The sequence below is a fragment of the Lynx rufus genome, unplaced genomic scaffold, assembly GCF_022079265.1.
Source record: "Lynx rufus isolate CCGP_SWC_20201006 ecotype Redwood Valley unplaced genomic scaffold, mLynRuf1.p SCAF_8, whole genome shotgun sequence".
NCBI lineage: Eukaryota > Metazoa > Chordata > Mammalia > Carnivora > Felidae > Lynx > Lynx rufus.
The window spans coordinates 17126564-17133068 of record NW_025814896.1 but is presented as its reverse complement, the minus strand read 5'-3'; the positions used below and the strand labels follow the sequence as shown (position 1 = coordinate 17133068).

General features: G+C 44.2%; 1 long non-coding RNA gene across 1 annotated transcript; it reads right to left on the bottom strand.

Moving 5' to 3' along the window:
• Positions 1 to 206: 206 nt before the first annotated feature.
• On the bottom strand, positions 207 to 1758 carry LOC124502933 (uncharacterized). Its single transcript, XR_006960089.1, has 3 exons — positions 1621 to 1758; positions 421 to 574; positions 207 to 254 (listed from the first exon to the last, which is right to left on the bottom strand). It is a non-coding gene; the product is annotated as an uncharacterized LOC124502933 (long non-coding RNA).
• Positions 1759 to 6505: the final 4747 nt, after the last annotated feature.

The window sequence follows — 6505 nt, the reverse complement described above, 5'->3', positions numbered from 1 at the left end:
CGTGTGTCCCTAAGTAAATGTCTGCCTTTGGGTGGAAAAAAAGTAACTCCCATTCAGTAAGTGTTTACTGAGCATCTTACATATACCTATATGTGATACATACACACACACACACACACACACACACACACGTACATATGTATCTTACATATATATACCTGGCCCTGTGTGAGGTACTGCCTTTAAGGGCAAAGATGCCTTGCTTAGATGGTAGTCCACTGATGCGTCTATTTGGATGATGACATCAGAACATTCTAGAAACAGAGACATTATCCACTTTTATTGACATGGTAAGTCATGCCCCGAGCCTCTGTTTAAGTCTTCTCTGTAGACACAGTGATGAGACTATCTCTTCAAGCATGTGCCCTGTGTGGGCTTAATGGCTTTCCTTAGCTCCAAAATAGCTCCCAACACTCACACCTGGCTTTTGAACAGATTTTAATGTTGGAGATCCCATAATGTTTTCCATATGAGAAATTTTCAATCAACGTTGGGACAGTTGACAGAAAGCTTTCAATTTGTTCTCTTGACGGTTCCTCCAACAACACAAAGAGAGTTCCTTCTTGGCTGTTTCCTAGAGCATAGCACAGTAGTTAACAGCATGAACCCTGGAGCTAGATAATCAGATTTGAATCCTTGCTCTGCTGCTCCCTGGCTGCATGACCTTGGGAAAGTTATGTAACTTCTCTGTGCTTCAGTTTCCTTGTATGTATGTAAATTTATTGTTATAAAGATTAAAGTGCCCACATGTAGATGTGATACAATGATATATGCTATGTCATATATGATATATGCTATAAAAAGCTATGTTACATTATATACTTTTCTTTGGTTCTATAGGATTCAGTTACCTCATGTCTAAAATGGGACAATAATTTTTATGCATTTATTCAACAGATATTTACTGAGGTCTTATTAAGTGCCAATCACTGCTGTGGGAACTTAGAATAATACCACACTAAATATAACAAAGTCCCTGACCTCTGAGAGTTTGCATCTTTGTGAGTGGAGGAGCCAGTCAGGACAACCAAATAAATGTGTGATATGGAAAAAAATATAAAGCAGACTAATGTAGTATGCATGCTTTCTAAGATACATTGGTCTGGGAAGAACTTTCATAGGTGATAACATTTGAGCAGTGATCTGAGTCAATGGAACAAGGCAGAAGGTGGATTGAAGTCCTAGGGAAGAGCAGGTACCAAGGGCCTGAAGCAGGACCAGGCATGACATATACAAGGAACTGTTATGAGTCCATAGTGGCTGGAGAAGAATAGGGGAAGAGAAAGTGGTAGACGAGATCTCCAAGGAAAGACTCAGAGGGTAGAGCACACAGGGTCTCGTAGACCAGGTCAGAACATGCAGAGTATCCTAAAAGTGCTTGGAAGCCATCAGAGGCATTCGAGGGCAGGGTGACAAGGCCTGACACATACACAAATTACTTACCATCCTGCAAGACAGAATGTGATGCACTGTGGAGAGACACAAAGTGTCCAAGAAGTTAGAGGAAAGGGGTTATTTCTGACTCAGGAGAGCAAGACAAGCTGCAAGGAGCCAAGGAGAAGTTAAGTGGGAGGAAGCCAATATTTCAAATGAAGGTGCGTCTGCAAACGTGATACTTACGGGATCAATCTGTTGATTTGTTCATTCGTTCACTTCTCATTGTCCCCCCTTTGTGCAGTGTCCTGTACTGGATGCTATAGGTACAGTGGTGACCATCATCCAGCTCAGTGCCCGTCTTCCACGAGTGCACAGAGCAGACCTAATGGAGTGAGAGATTACACAGGCGTCAGTTCCTGTTAAGCCACTAAGACTCAGGGTGTATTTGCGTTTCTGCAGCACAGCACAGCTGGCTTGTGACCTCCAGGACTGAAGGAGGTACTGATCATGTGCCAGCAACTCTAACGGATTGACAGGTATTCGTCATGCCCCTGATCGAGACAGCTCCATCAGTAAACCCATTTCACACTTACACAGTCATCTTGGAGAAAACCTGTAATGCATTTAGCCACTGCTGTAGCACCACGCTCCTAATCATGGTTCATTGTCCCAAAGGAAGAAAATGAAAAACAAAAAGAAAATCCATCCTGAGATAAGAAGTCATCCCAAAGAACAACCATCCAGCTTTGGTATTAATCCGGCTCTTTGAGGCGGGCTTACTTTGTGCCGGGGACCTTGCTAAGTGTTTCACAATAATTGACTCATTTGATCTTCAAAATGGTCTGTAGCCCTGCACTTACCCCTTCACCCTGACTTCTTTGGCACTTTCAACGGCCAGCACGTGCACGGCTTTGCCTGAGGGTTTTCTCTTCCTGACAGCGCCCCCTTTGCAGCTGGCATGGCAAGCCAGAATTGTCAGGGAATTAATGCCTCCTCCCTGCATGTGCACACACACGCATGTGCACACGCATTTGTGCGCTCACACACAAGAGAGGCCCTCCGTGAATTATAGGTGGGAATTTGTGGGTGAATACCCCAGCTCCTTCACCCCTCTGGTGCATGTTTTCCACTGAGGGGCCTGTTTCACAGTCTCCCAGGACTCCCCAGCAGGGTTAAATTCTCGTCCCCCACAATGGTGGCTTGCTCAGAACTTGCTTTCCTGTCTTCCTTTACCCTTCATCTACCTTCACCTCCCAATTAATTTCTTGCTCTTAAATCCATGTCTCAAGATCTACTCCTGAGGGATGAAGATTAAGATACTGCCCAGGGAGGGAGGAAGGGAGGGAGGTTCCATATTATCATCCTTATTTAGCAACCTGGAAAATTGAAACAGAGAGGTTAAATAACTTGCCCAAGGTCACAGAGCTGGTAAGCAGCAGATCCTGGCTCAAACCCAGCCACTGGGCTCCAAAATCTGTGCAATTAACCCAGATACTCTGCTGCCTCTGGCTGGGAGAATAACACAAACCACTGAGCACCTGCCTCATTTACTCGACTTTGTAAGACACACAGGTTGGTGAGCTACCTGGATTCATCTCTAACCTCTTCAGAGATCCAGCGTGTAATTCAGAAGTGTGTTTGAGAAGGTATTTGATGTGATTTTCAATGCAGTGGCAGCCACACGGTGATCCATCAGCCAGCTCTCTGACAGAGAATTGATCTCCCAGGTCAGGAAGCAAACCTCAATTTACGTAGGATGCACTTGGAATGCGCCCTCTTAGCAGCACACGGAAGATAAAGCAGAGTCAATGACAGTTCTTGTCAATGAGTTTGTTATGGCAAGAGGCTCTTTGGGCTGAGTACCACTGCTGACACTCCAGATGTATGCTTTTTTTTTTTTTTTTGAATGATAAACACATTGCCAGCGTCTTTTAGCCCTGCTTGTCAATTTCTTGATGTTTCCAAGTCCTCTTTTGATCCAAGCATCTTCATCCAATAGCACAAAAGCAAAATGAGTACTTACTTGGTTCCCAGGCCATCAACCATTCTTTTTCCTTCAAACTAGATCTCTCTGATTTTTCAATTTTGTTTCATGTCTGGATGAGTAATTTCAGAACCAGGAGGTTGGTGAAGTCTGAGCTTCCTCACTCAGGATTTTTTGCCTTTGCACAAAAAGAAAAGCCCATCGTAGCAAATTGTCTGTGTGATTCATTTGTTGCAGGCACTGATGAAAAAATTTTTTTCTTTAAAGATATTTCAAAGATTCTGGACCATTATGATAGGAAATAACCCCCAGAAAGTGAGACGGGCAAGATGCAAACAATTTAATATTAGATTTATTTTGTCATTAGAAAGCTTATCCCTTTTGCTTTTTGGGTGAAATTTGAGATATAGAGGATGAAAAATGGAGGAATGGAAGATCTGATCAAAACCGCCTCTGCTGGCCTAAAGATTAATGTTTTCAAAATACAAATTTATTTTTCTTATGGCAAGGTTTTCTTTATTCATGCCTTTAAAAAATTAAAAATCATGTGGCTGGTTTCTTCCTACTTCTCATGCTCAACCAACAGATAGAACTAAGTTTTAAAAAAAGAAAGTGGAGAGGGAAAGAGGAAGGGAGCAAAATGGGAGAGAGGGAGGGAGGGAAGGAGACAGGGATAAAAAATAGTATGTGGAGGACATTCTTTCGATTCCAAACTGTAACTACCTCATTGGCCATCTACAATGAAAATGCAATGGACGTTATTCAATGCCTCACTTAACTCCATCTGGGTGAATTCAATCTTTTAATGTGTTCATTCCAGAGTATGCCTGCGGTATCCTTTCTATCATTTCAGCTACACAATGGTGGTGACTTTAGTCAAGAAATAGAGTCTCTTAGTTTGCTTCATTCAATGTATATACCTTGAGGCTCTTCCTCGGGAAGACACCTGCTAGACTCTGAGAGGCTAGGTTATACTGTGTAACAACAACCCCCAAATCTCAGAGACTTGAAACAATACAAGTTTATTTCTTGCTTATGATACCTGTCTGTTGCGGAAATACTAGGACCTCTGGTCTACATGGTCCTCACTCAGGGGCCCAGGCTGAGGGAGGCTCTATCTCTGTCCTTCAATGGTTGCCAAAGCAGGAAGAACAGATGTGGACAGTCCTGCACTGGCTCTTGAAGTGCAGAAGTGACACAAGTCACTCTGCTCACATTTCATTGGCCAAAACGAAGTCACATGATCGTGACTTAGTTCAAGGGGGTAGAGAAACACAGCCCTACTATGTGCCCACAAAAGAGGGCAGCCCAAGATACTTGGCGAACCCTTTTCTTTTCTCGTCAGCATTTTAATTTTTTTTTAAGTTTTCATTTAAATTCCAGTTAGTTAACATACAGTGTAACATACCACTCTTGCTATGGCGGAACTCGTGGTCTTTAAAAATGCCAATAGCAACAACAAAAAAATTTTAGCAGTTCCCTAGGAGAGGAACAAACTAAATGTCACAGGTTCAAAGAAGATTGGGAAGCTGGACCTTCGAAGACGAGCAGAATTTTTATAGGTAGAGATGAGAAATTGGGCTTTTCAGGTGCAAAGAAGAGCAGAACAAAGGTGAGAAGGCCAGAACGTGTGAATTATGTTACAAAAGAATAAGTAGTTTGTTTTACTCTAAGTAGTCTGTGTATTTAAAAATTTATAAGATCTAAGAAAAGGGGTGGGTTAGCCCCTGGGAAAAATGCATACCAGCCTAGGGAGGATGAACTTCTTTCAGAAGATTGGGCTATCTATCATTCATTCATTCATTCATTCAGTATCCACAAGTAATGATCACACTAGGCTCTGAGGATGTGGCAGCAAGATAATGAGAATGGACAAAAGGGAGTGACTTTAGAAAAGATTTTGAAAGGAGACTTGAAAGAACTGAGTCTGTTTATGAAGGGTATATTTATGAGGGTAGGAATGGAGGCCAAAGGTGACCCTGGAGGTGGAGAACATGCTGGAACCAAGCATCCAGAGAGCACAGAAAGAATGGAAGTGGGGAGGATGTGGCTAATGGACCACAGGACGAGCAGGATTCCAGCTATGCCGGAATTGAGGTCTGGATTTGCAGTTCCAAAGAGACATGTGGGGGTGTGCCCACCCAGCCACATTTCAGCTCAGTCACAAGACATGTGGGAGCCCTCTAGTGGACACTCTTGGAGCTCAGCCTAATTCTCTCCCCCTTACCTTGTCTGTGGGACTCTGCGTTGGGGTTCTGCGGGGGATCATCCTCTGGCCTTTGCCTCTGACAGCCCACATCTGCGACCCTCTGGAAGACTGGCCCCAGGCTCCTGGGCTCCCACTTAGCACATGAACACACACACAGAGATGTGGCATGAGGACCCTGGAGTAGACCTCAGTCAGTGACTGGCTGGTACAGGAAAGGAAAAGCCCAGTTTTCAGAACAACTATCGAGGTGTGACTTTGGCTCCAGAATGCCCTATGGGAACATGTAGACACTATCCTCCGTGGACTTTTGCCTGAAATCACATCTTGGGTCCTTGCTTGGCCCTCTTCCCCTTACTGATTTCTCCTGGGAGCAGTTCCTTGATAAATCACTTGCAAAGAAATACCTGTCTCGGGGTCTGCTTCTGGGGAGCCCAGCCTATGTCCAGCACCTGTAGTGTACTAAGCCCTTTGAATAGGACACAGCCCGGGTTTTCAAGGAGCTCACCATCTGGTGGGGAGGCAGGTGTCTGCATTGATGATTTCAGTACAGTGTTTGAAGGTGTTATAAGACAGAGATGCTGGGGGTTCAAAGGAAGGCATAGAAATGAAGTCAAGAAGCCTTCGTAGCAGAGGTGACCCTTAGATTGGATCTTAAAGGAGGAATAGGATTCTGCTAAGAGAAAAGTAGAGAAGGGCAGTATAAGCAGAGGAAATACTAAACCAGAGTCAGCAGGCACGGAAGGGATGGGGAAATGGGAGGGCAGGGAAACTCCAAGTGGTCTTCTATCATTGTGGCATAAAGGACAGAAAAGACAGTGGTGGGCAGAGACCACAGATGATCCAGAGACCATGGAAGCCACCTCGGGGGTAGGATTTAAGCAGGAGGAAGTGGTCATGGAGGGAAGATGCACGGCCTTTAAGCTGTACTGCTACAG